The sequence below is a fragment of the Ricinus communis genome, chromosome 10 (assembly GCF_019578655.1).
Source record: "Ricinus communis isolate WT05 ecotype wild-type chromosome 10, ASM1957865v1, whole genome shotgun sequence".
Lineage (NCBI taxonomy): Eukaryota > Viridiplantae > Streptophyta > Magnoliopsida > Malpighiales > Euphorbiaceae > Ricinus > Ricinus communis.
Window position 1 is genome coordinate 20,878,415 of NC_063265.1, and position 16,603 is coordinate 20,895,017.

Here is a 16,603-nt window from a genome sequence, read left to right on the forward strand (position 1 = left end):
ATACATACATGTTCATCTTTTATATGGAGAATAATATTGTCAACTTACTTATGCCAAATGCCATTTGGAAGAGAAATGCATCCAAAAGGTCATATGCAAATACGTTAATTAATAGCATGAACACAAATAGCATTTTATCATATTGGCAAGTCTACATTGATCTTGTAGTCATTTACTTACACATGTATGCTTATCGAATATTTATCATATTATTTTATATAATAGTCGTCATAGAAAAAAGACTTAGGTTGACACCTCGGAAGAAGCACCACATTACATTCTTAGCTATTAATATTATTTAGCATTTGCAACATGTGGAATTTTAATACTTCCCTTTGAATTTCAGCCAAGAAGTATAGTTATTAAGAAAGGTAAAATGCATCTTGAGAATTTGTGTATCTCGTGATGTCTTTAATTAGATTGCGACCCTTGATGAACTTGGATATGCATGGGTGCATGTGTTAAGACTGGGTGGGACTACGTATTCATGGGCTCCTCTTTATAGCTATATGATAGCGTACTATTATAAAACCATTTTTATTTTTGTCTGCTTGCCTGTCCACCGTGACACAGAGAATATGATTTGTATAGAGAAAGATCCGCATCAGCATTTAATGAGAAAAAACTTCTTATGTGAAGTCTTTGTTGATGCACATCTACATTGTGAATTAATAATTACGAATTAACTAACTTAATCATTCCATTCTGGCATTTGCATCTCATTCTCATGGTTTCTTCTTTTTGATTTGCTACACTCTTGATGATGTTGAGTCAAAATCTTCTTATGCTTAAACAAGATGAAGTCGGTTCCTATTTGATTGGAGTTAGGAGAGGATTGCAGCTCTCCTCTGCATTTATTGAAGAGGTCAAACTTGCGATTATTATATTTTGTTATGTTACAAGGCAGCAGCCTGATTTCTTCTGAAATGATCACAAAACTTGAATTAAAAGCAAGAAAGTTGCATTGTAAAATAGCCAATGTCTGGGAAGTTGCAGATAAAATCAAGGACTTGGGGGAGACTGGCATTACCCCTATGACGATGAAGTCAGATGTACAAAAAATAATAAAACTTGATTAAGTCCTTTATTAAATTATATGTAGAAAGAATATTAACTTATCTTCTAATCACAACAAGAGTTTATATATATTCTGGGGTTGGGTTCCTAAGAACAACGTGACGCAATATATATATAATTTTTTAAGTTTAATTTAAACGCAAAGGCAGCACTTATTAGAGATTCCTCTCAGGTTTCCGTATGTAATGACATACAGGAAATTGTTACGTTCATAATTGATTCTGTGGCGTTCAAAGGAAGCAGCAAAGCATTTATATAACGGTAGTGGTGACTGATGAATTCTATAATTTAGTCACAGCATTCCAAAATATAATCTATATTTTTTGTGCGCGCCAAGTTTAACACAAATTTTTAAAGAAGAGAATTTTAAATCATATCCTGCATTTGACATCTGTATATGAATGCAGGTACCTGATTATTGAATTACTATCCATCTAATGATGGATGATCAAAGTTAATTGGCCCTCCTTTCTGAAACCAGGCTTATTTTTTTGGATATGTGAATCAATTTCTACAAATATGACATTGTGTATTTCTTAGGAAGAAGAAGGGAATTGGTTACTATTTGTATCTGCATAATCATCAAGCTCTTAAAAACCGGATTTGCTAAAAGTAACATACAAAACTAAGAGCTTGTTGGTCACTAACTTTAATTTTTTTGTTGCACAGAGAAGTGACTGTCTCAAATTTTGCTGATATAGCGTCTGAAAAGGACAATCTATGAATATCCAACATGTCATGGTAGTAAACCAGGCCCGCCCAGCTGGTGCAGTAGGGGTTTCTAAGGGACCACTCTCGGGGTAAAGTCCTCTGCCTTTTCCTCAATTAATTGTAGTATTCTGAATTCAAAATGGGCAGAGGGTGATTGCGTTTCGTCAAGCTTTGCAGTAATCACCAGCTAGTAAGACATATCATCCATGGTACTTAATATTTTTTTATAATTAATGAGTACATAATTGGGATGAGACACTCTTTACAGCATCTTGCTGCAGCAGATCAAGGATATATATCTCCAGGAACCGAATCGAGCTCATGCACGAAAAGATTCCCAGCGAGCCGAGGCTAGGCGATCCTGAAACACTACTGGCCTCCCTGTAAATATGTCTAGTATGGACCATGGCTGTTCTGACCACACCAGCATTGTCCACTTCAAGAATCAATCTTCGGATGCCTAGGTGTCATGCCATGTTAACTCAGCTCCTTCAACTGAACTGAACATTGTCCAATGTTCATCATGAATCCCTTCACCCACCTACCATTATGATGACGGACCACTCCACCAGCAAAACAACCCTCATTTTCCTCCGGGTTTTAACTATTCTACAATTCCTATGTAAGTTTAGTATATACACCACGATAAATAGAAAAATAACACGTGTATATACTAGTATTTTACACGTGAATATTATATTTTTTGGAAAAGATGTTATATTTTTCTTATTTTCTAATAAAATGACTGATTGATTTAACAAACAAAGAATCAACTCTAACCTCTCGACTAAAAGATTTATACCAAAAAAAAAAAGATAAACTAATCATCGACTTCGTGTTACACAAAAAATAATTCTTCTTGACTTTATTGGCGTAAGTTTTTTAACAATATTTAACATATTAAAAATTTATCTTATTGTTGCATTATTTAAAATTTATAAACTAACAACATTTTCAATAAATTCTTAAATTATATTTTTTTCTATAAAAAATTATAGTCAAAAATTAGTATTTCAAAAGGTTTCTTAATTTATAAAATAATTTAAAAATTATATTTTCTCTCTTTAAATTTAAATAAGGAGAAAATAGTTTTTAAGTACAATTAACTCTCTTACATTTAATATTCAATAAATTAATAATTTTTTTAGAAACTAACTTCAGTTTTCTTAAATAATTGAGTTTAATAAATTAATATTAAATATTTTTAATATTTATTAATTTTTTATTTATCAAATATATTAATTATTAGAGGATTGATTATATATTTTATTCCTCTCACTTACTTTTTTCTTTAAAAAAAATTAGAATCACATTTTCTTTCTTTACTCATTTCCTTATTAATAAAAAATTAAATATAGAGTATTGTTAGAATATAGACACATTTTAAAATAAATTAAAATAAAAAATAAATTATTTATATTCTAAAATAAGTTAAAGTAAAAAATTAATTATTTATATTTAAAAGAGAAATATATAAAAACTATTGATGGAAATGCTTAGATACAAGTATACTTGCAAGAAGACCTTAAAATTGACTTTTTACCTAAAAAATTCCTAAATCTCACTCTAAATAAACTTTGGACTCCCTTACAAAATAAACCTTAATATTTGAAAATACTCAAAAGGATGACATGTAATACAAAATATAATTGTTCTGAGTTTATTTTAATTATAAAATTATTTTTTTTTTATTTTCTTTCATTGATTACGTGACACTATAATGGCTTTAGTAAAAAAGAGAAGATAACGTAATAAAAATATGCATAAAAAGAGAGAGTGAGATTTAGGATATAAAAAACTTTTTAAGACAAAAGTTAGTTTAGGATTTATGTTGTTAAGTGGGACCTGCTTCTAACTATGATAATTATAAATAATATGGCATCCCAGTACAATTTGATGTCCCAAATATTATATATTCAAATATTATTAATAAAATCATAATATGATTATTTCATTAGAATTGGATATATTTGAGAAATAACATATTGAATATGTTGTTTTATATCAGCATCTTATATAAAATGACAATCTAATATGAAACATATATATTTGCTTAATGGGCAGTTTTTTTTTAATGGTTTTTATCTTTTTTATTCACTTCAATATATTATGTTACTATTGATTTATTATTTAATGTTATAGGGTTCTGCTATAGTATTATTATGACATCCTAGTATTATAAGTTTATTTTTTGATTATAGACTATTAATTAATATTATTTTAAATAATCTATTTATTTTATATGTTTCTTCTATTAATATAAATCGTCAATGAATTTATATACAGTTTTTAATTATTTTTATGAGTTAAGTTGTTGAATATTATAATTGTTAAGTATCAAATAAAAAAATTAATAAATAAAAATAATATCTGATCAATAATTAAGTACTATATGTAATCGATTAATTTAGTAGCTATTCTAATGTGCTATAAATGTATAGTACTATATAATTTATAAAAATTAATTTTATTTGAATTTTAATATTTTATATATTTTTAGAATTTACTCAGCGTCACTTTACCATTATGAGATTCATTTATATAATTTTGACTTGTATATATAATTAAAAAATATATATGAATTAATTGATAATCTAAATTAATAGAAAAATATATATAATTAATAAATTTTTTAAGATAATACCAATTAATTGTCTATACTACAATAATGATACTGTAATAAATTTCAGCATTTAATTATGTTAATAATTATTAAAATTAAAATAATATTAATATTTATAAATTTATATAATATCATACACTTATAACACAATTCAATATTATGTAGTGATATAGAATAGTTGATTGCTTATATAAATATATTATATATTAACTCCGGATAAGCCAGTTGTTTAGCACCTGAGTTAATTAAATTAATGTTTTCTCCTGTAAAATTGCACCACTTTTTCTTATCTTCCTCAGGGAAACGATAAAATCATTAATGAAATCTCAAAAGTTTAGTTGTTACTTTAACCTACTTTTTGCATTTATTTATTTATTTTTCATGTTCCAAGTCGTTAAGAGTTGAAAATCAAAGACAAAGGTTAAAAGAAGAAAGAATGGTAAAGACAGGTCGATGGCACCTTTTGTTTTTGTTTTTTGTTTGATTGATGTTGACTGAAAGGCTTTACTTGTACGAGTGAATTAATATTGTCTGCAAACCCTAGCCCTTTCAATAGTTTTTATTTTCTTGATACAGACATTTAGAAATTACACAAATCTTCTTCTTCTTCTTCTTCTTTCATTTTCTACCAATTGTGCTGAAGTGATCTATCACATATCCAATCCACTAACTTTATTTTTCTTTGGCATTTGGGTGCCAATACCTAACATCAATATTGAAACTGTTATTGAATATTATCTGTTGTGAGTTTGTCTAAAAAAAAAGAATTAAATATATTGATTTGTATTGCATGTAATGAATCTTTACATAATAGTAATTCAAGTAAATTGAAATAAATTTCAGTATCTATGGGAAATAGAAAATAAAGAGAAAATTAAGAACCCAATTCAACCTTCTTTCTTAGTCAAAGAGCATCTGTAAAGAACATATGTATTGTGAATCTCCCCTAATTTCAAACCTTTTTGAGACACTTAGTCATCATTAAATTAACCCTTGAATTAAGCTTAACAGAAAAAAAAAATTATATGTAAGCATAATTTAATTTAAAAAGAATATATATTAAAAAATCTGATTTTAATCTCTCTTAAACTCTGTTTGGCAAAAATAGAATAAAATAACAATAAACAAATAGTAAAACTTAGAAGATAAGGTAGAGTCTTTGATTTTATTTTATTCCGAAATGATAAATTGGAAATGAAGGTTTTAGGAGGTAAAATTAATTCAACAATTTATTGGGTTTCTTAAGATTTTTAAAAATCTTACTTTTTAATTCCTCAAATAATAGCGAAGGGAGTACTAAATTTTATAATGTCCTCAAGAATATTGAGAACTTTCTAATTTCAAAATATACTATGATATTATTGATGCTTTTAAGCCTCATTTTTCCTTCTTGGAAAAGTATTGATGGTGTAATATATTCTCAAGTAACCCTCTTTATTAAAGGTGACAAAAAGGGAATTATTTGAGACTATCTCAATTATCCCAAAGATAAACAAAAAATTGGAACTATCTTTGCGCAAAGGATAGAACTATCTTCCTTCAACTTTTTCATAGTTTATTTCATATTGGACACATGATCTAAATTTGGCATTTATTTTATGTTCCTTTTGCTCAATTTGCTAATTAAATTAAGTTACTTTCGGTGTCATTCTAATTTATAAAAGAAAAAAGAATAAAAAGATAATAAGTTATACACCAAAATTGTTTATTATAAATCCAAAATCATATAGATGAGATAGTAAAAGTCTCTTCTAGCTTAATTAAGGTATTGAATTCGAACATTGGATATGCTGCTGTGTTAAAAACTCATGAAGTTCTAATTTATCAACCGTAAGGGTTCTTCTCGACACGCTCTAAATTAACTATATATATATATCAAAAAAATTATTTATTTTAATCGCTAATTTCCCCAATAAACTTTGGCTTACTGGCATATGACTGGACTCGTCTTTAAAACTGCAAAGTCTTGTCAGACCTAATTGACAAAAAATATAAATTGAACTAATTTGGCGCAAATTGAATTGGGTTAAATTTTCCTTTTGTTCTTTGGTAACATAATTAACCATGACAATGAGATCATAACTTGTTCTCATGATGGATCTCAACTATAGATCTTAAATAATTCTATACTAACACAGTATGTTCTTAGATATCATTTTTCTTTCCAATTGTATAATGTTCTCTGACAATTAAGAAAATACAATTAATCATATCTTTCTTGCTAGTTCTCTTTATACATTCTGCTTGTTTTCTTGCTTTTATATTTTAGGTTCCTTCTTCTGCTTCTATATACATATAATCAGTTAAATTCTTTGAATTTTACTAAATTTCTTGTTTTATATTTCAAGACCTCATCGATTAACATAGTTTTTTATGGCTCAATATAATCAATTAGAGCATCTTTTCTAGGCATAAGGACAACATGAAGCAATAATGGAAAACAGACAAATTCTTGACTCCATTATTTGATGAGTAGCTAGAAATATGAGATAAGCTAGCATGAATGTACTTTCTTAATCTCAGTTGTAACATCTTCATTTTCTTCCTGAAATATCAGAAAGGGAAAAAAAAAAGAAAAAAAAAATCATGGTAATGAGTTGTTTTCAAAAGTTTTGCTTCCTCAATTGGCATAGCTTCACCATTGTTTTATGATGTGAACCAATAAGTCTAAACTCCTAAATGTTAGGACCTAAATTTTTCAGTTTTAAATCAATTCAATATGGATTCTAGTCTTGACATTAGTTGATTTGAAATGTTGAAATTAAGGTATGATTAAATTGAGATTACCTCTTTTTTTTTTTTTCAAAACAGAATGATGAATCTTTGGTTCATTAGAAAACTGTGTATAATTTAATTAAAAAAGCTAAATACAATCAAGAATTAAAAAAAAAAAATCGTTTGAACATTAAAATTTATATTTATATTTCCTATTCACATTGATATAATTCTTCTTATTTGTAATTAGTGCGCTCCACTCAGTATCTATTTTAAGTCGCAAATGAATTTTTTGATCTCTAAATGAGTCTAATTATAAAAACATCAATTTAAGAAGAAATTTCTTCTTATTAATATTTTACATTTATATTCATTTAAAAAAAAGATTTTAAATTCCATAAAGAAAATATCATCAGATAGAGATGAGTTTTGAGAAAGATACCATGAATATGTTTATGAATGACTTGTATACTGTGATGGTAGCTGATCATGATCAGCAAAGTTAGGAAATTTCACAATGTCTATATTCAATTCTAATAGGTGAAAAATTGTCTTCAAGCTAAACCTGGAATATTCCTGATCTTATGATGGAACTAATTTCAATTTCTTTTCAAAATTATCCTCTGGCAATAAGTCTCTTCAAAGAAATAGGTTGACTATGCTTTGTTGTTCAAACTATAAAACCCATCTATATATCCTAACAATACAATACAATATCATAGCCCAAACATTGCCCACAAATCACATGCATTGTTACCTTATAAAGATATATGGTTCTTTTCTGAACCCTGTAGTTTCATCATCCAAAGGACATTTTGCATTCTAAAGAATACATAATTTGAATTTGTCTTCAACTTGAAGAGTACATAAAAATAATTTCATTTTTCAAGTATTATTATTAGAAACATCAAGGACTGCCATTATTGGTTTTCCATTACTTTCTTAGCAAAACAAAGGTGTCTATACCATATCTTCAACATTGAGTTCGTGAAATATAAAATTTTAAATTTAAGGGAAAACAATAGGATCATAAGCAAAACCAGTTGGATCTTATGGGTCCATGTTCAAGTGTAATTCAGGAAGAAATAATAGCAAATAGATGTCTCATGGAAAGAAGAAAAAAAGAAAAAAAGAAACAAATAGTAATTTAACGGTATAGAATGAGTTTCCTAAGGTCCCATTTGGTACTTCTCACAGGCATGAACTTAGCTCAAAAACATTCAGTCACAAAATGAAGCTGATACAATTAAGGTCCACATAGTTGTGGTGGGTAGAAATTTAGTTTTTAGAGACAATCTTTTGCTTATCTCTTTGGTTTGATTATTGAATCTTAAAGGAATGGATATCTTTTATTGCATGAACAACCAAATATGTATAGTGTTCCAATTTTTTTAATCTACATCAGAATAGAACATTTCCATCTATGTGAATGGTTTTCTGACCAAACTAGAGGAGTGATTGTGATGCTGTACATGAATGAAGATCAGACTATGATACCATCAACAAATTCACAAAGAAATATTAAAAAGTAATTATAGGTTATAACTGTTGAGTATGAATTGGTCATGAGGTGTCTAGATGTTCAAGGTAAAATCCATTTTCAGCCTTTGAATTTATAGAGTTTATTTTAGATTAAATTATAAAAGAAAATCATATACTTTATATTTGTTATCAAATTTAGCATATAATTTTTAAAATTTTTAAAATTTCAGCATCATACTTTAATATTAATTTCAATTTTAGCCTCCAATAAAATTATTAGATAAGTTTGCTTACGTGATATGAACTCTAGCGATGACAAAAAAAAAAAAAAAGAAACTAAGTCAATAATTCAATACTCAAATATTATCGTTTAAGTATATAAAATTAATGAAACTCGAAGTTTAAAGAAAAATTATGTATTTAAATGATAATACTTTAGTAATGGAATGAGTCAACAATTTAGCTCTTTTTTTTTGTCACTAAAGTTCACGACACGTCAATAAATTTGATTGATAATTTTATCAAAAAATAAAATTGTAATCAATATTAAAATATAACATTGAATTAAAAATTTAAAAATTATATATTAGATTTAATAATAAATACAAAATATAAAAATTTTATAATTAAATCTTTATTTTATTAAATTTTAGTTTGCATTTAGTTAGAATTTATATTGGTGGTATAAAAAAATTTGATTAGTTCCATCAAAAAGAAAGGTACACCAAAACCCATTTGCAGGCTCTTGACATTGAATATTTTTCTTATCTCTTTGGTTGGATAGAGAACTTTAAATGAATGAATATCTTTTATTGCATGAGCAAACCTCTAGTCTTGTTGACTAGTGTTCAATTCTTTATCCAAGTCAAGGGAACATTTCCCTCAGGAATATCTACTTCAAGCTTTGCCTCTGATCAAACTAAGGGCATAATTCTGATGTTGCACAAAAAAGAATAAGAAAATCAGGCCACAATTCAGGAATCTAAAAAGGGTAAAAGAAAAACTGTAGTAGCTTATAAATCTTAGTAAATGTTTAAGAAGGGGTTTCCTAAACTATCATCAAATGATAGGAGGAAAAAACAAAATTGTGAGGAAGGGGTGAGCAGAATTGGTATAGAACTCAGTGGCTAGAATAATTTTGATTATGGCCTATGGAATTGATATAGAAATAGATAATGAGAGAAGAAAATTGAAATTTCATATATGGGTTTAAATTCTTTTAAATTTTAATTTCATTAAATATACATCTGAATTTTATTTCTTGATAATATTTAGATACTTAAGTATTGTATATGTAGACTTGTTGATTGAAAGTCGGATCTTAAAAAGTGTTTAAAATTTAAGCATAAAAAATAAATAAATAAAGATATTAAAATAACTAAGATTCAAGTGTCTAGATATGTATTTTGCCAATATATAATGTATTTCTTAACATAAAACATTTTGATTCCTAAACATATTAATTAAATACTAAAATGATTGTCATTTGCAGCTTTAATTATATGAAATATAGAGGTGGTAAACTCCACCCTTACCCTTTTATCCATCTTAATCAGTTTTTATTATATGGGTATGAGTAGTAAATAGATAATATATAAAAATTAAATGAATTGTAAAAAGATAATAAAAATGATTCTTATTTATATAAGTTGGGTTAGATTAGATATGGATACCCATAAATGATCCTTCTCGTCAATTTTCTTTTTGGATTATTTACAAAAGTTCTCTTTTTTAAGATTTTAGTAATATTTTTACCTTCAAACTAAATGAGTTTATATAATACAATTTTAACTTGTAAAAATATCTTTTTTATTTTAAAATACCAATAAATTTGTTAAATTCTTTTGTTTAGAAAAATGACATGAGATGATACTGACCATTTACTAAAAAATAAAAAATACAAAAAAAATTGTATCTTTTTATACTCTTCTTTATTCGTTTTTTAAATTTTAAAACTTGTAACCTATATTATCAATGTAATTATATTTTTTCAGTTAGTCTATATTTTTAGTTAATTAAAAGATATACTTAAGATCATGAAGCTCTAAAATTGCCACGGTGATGTGCTTTAACCACTATTTATTTAGATATTTTTTTATATCTCACTCATTTATTAAATTAATATTATGAATAAATATCTTTTCAAATGATAACATTGAATTGTGAAGCAATTGTGACACATATTTAAAAAAAAAAAGAGAACGAATGAACTAACAAATATTTGGACCATCATGCTTACTCTTTTTTGTTACTCTCAATATTCATTATTTGAATTTTTATTTTTTGTTTTCCCTTTTCAATAGAATCATTGAATTTGGGGAAGGTTTGATTGATTAATAAGTGATTTTCATCCTTCAATTCTAAAGTTTAACTTCTTCTTTTTTTCCGTTGCTTTTAAAACTATGTTCATTTATAAATTTATATACATCATTATTCCAAAAATATTATAAATTATTAGCAATTAAATGTGCTTCCTTTTATAAAGTATTACTTAAATTTAAAATCTTAAAGTTTTGAAAGGATAATAATAAAATAGTTACTAAATTTTGCACTTAGTTTCATTTGGTCACAAAATTTTAATTTATTATATTTTAATCATTCAAATTTAGTTTTAGTTATAATTTAGTCACCTTGCTAATAAGAAATTGACGTGTCATATTTTTCTTACTTAATTACACTTTTCTTATTTGTTGTTTGCTATGTGTTAATTTTTTATGTATGAAGTGACTAAATTGAAATAAAATTAAAGTTAGATGACTGAAACGAAATAAATTAGAGTTTTATGAGTAAAATAAAACTAAGTTCAAAGTTCAGTGGTCATTTTTATCATTATCCCGAGTTCTGAAATTGGTTTTAGTATTAGCAAGGCAAAATTCATTGATGTTTGCCACTTCTTCTTCATTTTTTTCTATTTTTCTACTTTTGTTCTTATTAAAATCTCAGTCTAACTGTTGATCATATTTTAATTTAATGATTATTTTATTTGTAACTTTAAAAAAAAAATTAGGTATAGTAGATTTTGAAAAGCCTATCCCATATAACTAAAGGTGAGCAAAAAATAGGAAAAACCAAACCGATCAGAATCAAACATCAGTTGCTTCGATCAATAGAAAGTAAATTAAAAATATTTAATAAATAAAATATATAAAGGTTAGATTTCAATATGAAACTTAAAAAGTTTCAGTTTGACAACATTTATATCCCTAAATAAGTCTCTTTAAAGCTCATACATAAGTGTTGAGAAATATACAGTATTAAATTGTCTCAATTATAATAAAATATAATTTTATATCAGTAAAATATTAATTTATTAAAATACACAAAATATCTATAGAATCCTTTTTTACTTTAGTAAATTTTTTTTCCTACTCCATTAATACTTTCTCTCACAATGAATAAAGGTAAAATTAGAAATGAAGTAATTAATACTTCATTGATTGCTTAAAATAACATTTAATTTAAAATAAGAAAAAATTTCTTTTAAACGATACTTATTTCAAAATGGAGAAAGTAATACACTAAAATTTATAGAGGAGATAAATAGTTAAGTAGTTTAATTAAATTTATTAAAATTTAGTTTAATAATAATTAAATAAAAATAAAATATAAAAATAAAAGGGTTCATTATACAAAATTTTTTTGAATGGAATTTATCATGTTTGTAATTCATAGAAATAAACGGTGTATTTTGATACATAATTATATTTTGATAAAAATAATTAAAAATATATAAAAATAGAGAAGATAAAAGATTTCCATAAAAAAAATTTAGGGGTTCGGATGCTTTTTTTTTTGAAAATTATTTACTGCAATAACATAAAAACAAAGCATTGAACTACATTAAAAAGCTACAAAAAGAATTTCACCAAAAAGAAAGTGGTGCTAATAATATTATAGAGATAAAATTGAGAGAAATAAAAAAAATTATATGAGTTAAATTTATTTATAATAATAACAATGGTGAAATTAAAATAATTTATCAAATTTGAGTAATAATAATAATAATATATGAATATATATATATTTAAATTTTTTATTAAAAATAATTAAATTAACACTAATTAGATAAAATAGATGAATAAGAATTTATATAAATTTGAATATCCATATAAATTATAATAAATAAATAAGTTATTTAAGAGTCACTTTTCTCATATTCAATCTGATGGCAAGTATACTGAAGGGCAATAAGGAAAAAGAGAAAGAGGACAAAATCAAAGTAGTCAACTGATGGTGAAACAGTAGATATTATTTCCCAAACAACCATAAACGTAGATTGGAACACATGTCCAAACACATTTTTGAGATATGGAAAAGTTAAAAAATTCTGTGTTGCTGGCCCAGTCAGCATCATGAGGAATTCTAATGATGTAAAACTCTTTCAGTTTTAGGGCAATAAGGGAACCAAATAATTAACCTACTGTCATTAGTTTAAAACAGTGATTGCATCTGTTCATTAGTATTAATATCAACTCATGATTCTCTATAATATTAAGGGTCACAGTTCCTTTATGATGAACTTTAAAACTAATCCACACATTTGAATTTTGATTATTTAATCAATTTAATATTTTAATATTTTAAATGTAATTCGATAGATATCAATATTTTTTATAATATCTATTTTTTTTATTAAATATATTTATAAGTGTTGCACCGGTGTGCTCATTGATATTAAAAAATAAAATTCAGATGACTATTAGATTAAATTGAAATTAATAACATTTAAGATGTTATAAAATTATAATTCAAGTATTAAGTTAAAATTTTAAAATGAAATGACAAAAATTCACATTTTCAAAGTATGCATTCCACCTAATTCAATATGCTTGTTAAATATAATATTGGCATAACAATTAATATTTAATCGTTGACAGTTTAAGTTTATAATTGAAAAGGCAAAAGTGCTAAGTTATTCATATCTGAGCCTCTAATTACTAGTCACTAGCTATCAACAGCTGATTAGTATCATAATTGCAATAGGTTCTTAATAAGTTCCAACATGCAATGGAAGAATTATAAAGGGAAAAGGAAGGAAACCTAGAAAAAAACCTATCGGGGAAACCATGTCACTCTGACAAGTACTTAGATTTGGGCTTTGGGTTGGAGATGGGCATTGTCCAATACCCTAACCTGTCATGGAATTACCTTTGTGTTCAAACATCCATCTGGGTTGTGCCCATACATAGCAAGACAACATGAAGCTGAGCAAAGGTATCAGAAAAATTAGGTATACACATTTTTTCTTTTCTATGATAAGGTTACTGTCAAAAGTTTTTTGGTCACTGTCCTTATTGCCTATAAAAATTCATATTTTATATTACTGAAAATTTACCTTAATTGATGATACAATAATGAGAACCAAATTTCATTTCTTAATATACAGATCTTATTCTCTTGTCTCTACAGGGCGCTAATGAAAGAACTCGCTATCTGTTGATTGTTACTGTTCAATACACACAAACAACATTCACATTCACATAGATGAGAAGTGGAATATTGAAATGACATCTCCACATATTCAAAGAAAGGAAAAAAAAAAAAAAAAGGAATATCTAATTCATAAACTTGCCAATCCATAAGGAAACTTGAAGATGCCTGCATTATCCTGAACTCTGCCTGCACTGAATCTTCACTATAGATGATGTTTACATGATGTTAATCCATACGACCTGAATCCCACTTCTCTATTTACCAATCAAACCATATATTTATGCACAAGCTAACATAACAGCCCCTCCTAGTGGATTTCATAAGAGAACTTATTTTCTTCTTTAAGGGAAAACCGATGAGGAGTCCGAGCGTTGAACTTGTGATCTTTAACCAGAGACACGTGTCATAAAGTATATTAATCTATATGATTTCAATTCTAATATGTGGTTTAGTCATGTATAAACGCTCACGCAAATAGTCAACACCGTGTTGTTTCAGTGTTTCACTGTGAAAGCAAAACTAATGGAGCTAACACATATATTCTTTGGGGAAAGCTACAGCAGACAATTGTTTACCATCCTTATTATTTTGGGTATCTTTCATTTCAGTCCTTTTCAAGCTTTCTAGACAAGCCTTTTGTTATCTTATGTTCCAAGTAAAGAATCAAGATCACCCTCCCCTAGGCTTTTCGTTTGTTTTGTAAATCTTTTGAGCTGGAAAAAACCAAGCCGCGTTCTCAATCAGTTTCAGATACTTTCTTTTATCAATGGGCTCTAGCATACTTTTACAGAATAGGCACATAAGTAGCTAGTAAGATCAAACAGAAGGCTAAAAGGTGTCAATACCTTTTGAAATAAAGCCTAAGAGCTATCTTTAAGAAGTTCCTGCCCAATTTCAAACACCTAAATATCAACTTGATGAGTTCATAACCCAAAATTGATGAGACTCGCATTTGAACAGGGTTTGGATTAGCTTTCTAGACTTACAAACATGGAATATTTAATAACTGACCCCAGAAAAAGCAACCTTTTGCAGGAATCAATTGGTGACAACTTAGAGTGGAAGCCTACTCATCAAATTTCTCTAACTATTGATTTAGAGGATGGTGCATGAATGTTTATATATATACAAGTGCATTTACATCCTAGTTTAAGCATCTTTGCCACAGGGAATATAACAGTTGCTTAAAGGAACAGACAGGACTAGGTTCAAGATTTGTCTGTTTCTTCTCCAAAATGCCCAAATCAGAGAAGCAAGAGAACCAGCCTCCTCCAGGTTGTCCACAACAAACCCATCTCCCTGATTTCTTTCTGCAAATTTCTTTTTAAGTGTGGAAGAACTGACTTCTAATTATTCTCTTATGTTCTTTTCAAGGATACCCAACTGACACCCCAACCGCTAAGAAGAAGTGCTGCCCTAATACAAAGAAGAAAGGAGACAGAGGCTTCATTGAGGGATGGTAAGTTGGGCCCGCTTAATTTTTGTAATAAAAAACAACTACTAATTTAACTGCCTCAATAGTAAACCTGGCAAAGGATAGGTGTTTGTTTTTGGCTAGAGCTTTAAGCTACTTCTCTGTCTCATAAAAGTATTGCATCTTTCAAGGGCACTAACAGTGTTTATGGAACATAGGGTTCATAATAAGTATCTCCAAAAGCTTCCTTCCTTCTATTACTAGGCCTAACATCTCTTTCCTTTTCATCCCCTGCTGATTAACTTTATTTGTTGTTTCTTATTGGTGCAGCCTCTTCGCTCTATGCTGCTGCTGGCTGTGTGAAGCCTGCTTCTGAATTCTGACTTGTAATACCAAATAGCATAATTTCTGCAACAGATTGCCTTTGTTTTGTTTTTCTCTATTGATGAGATATAATAAAATGTAACCTTTGATTGTACTTCTCTCTTTTTATCTACATACACTGAGTTTTCGTTTCTTTGAGTTTCAATATTTACAAGTATTCAACAATTCTGAGATGGAGAAACCTGCCCTGTCTTGCTCTATATTCTGGTTCAGTTTAAAATGTTGAGCAGGAAAAGAAAACACTAAATCAAACTGGATTAACATTCAACACCGGGTTATGAACAGCAACCATGAGATTTTTATGTCAAGTAGATTTCTTCCTATCCTTGCTCCTTATTCTACTTTCTACTAGTTTCCACTCGGAGAATTTTTCAGAACAAGTTTCTATTTATTTTAAGGCCTCGCACATGAGATGCTTAAACTTACTTTCATGTGAATCAATGTTAGGGTTGCAATGCCCAGTTAAGAACAGTACACATACTAATTGATCAGTTTCTAACCAAAAGGGTAAGGCATCTGTGCAGTATTCCTAACCATCTTAGGCACCATAAGATAAATCCAATTGGCATTCAAATCATAACGTTGTCAAGTCTGTGCACCATAACAAATGATAAATTGCCATGAAGCTGATACTAGAAACTATAACCATGAAATCATGCTGATTTAATTAAACATGCGAAAATACACTCACAATACAGTTAAGACATTAACACAATAATCTTATAATCCCGGTCTTCATACTGAAAAGAAAAGGTATAGGGAAC

The 16,603-nt window shown here is 27.4% G+C and overlaps 1 long non-coding RNA gene across 1 annotated transcript; it reads left to right on the forward strand.

The window, feature by feature from the left end:
• Positions 1 to 14,569: 14,569 nt before the first annotated feature.
• LOC125368619 lies at positions 14,570 to 15,970 on the forward strand. The gene is made up of 3 exons (XR_007214260.1): positions 14,570 to 15,316; positions 15,416 to 15,500; positions 15,786 to 15,970. It is a non-coding gene; the product is annotated as an uncharacterized LOC125368619 (long non-coding RNA).
• The last annotated feature ends 633 nt before the right edge of the window (positions 15,971 to 16,603 follow it).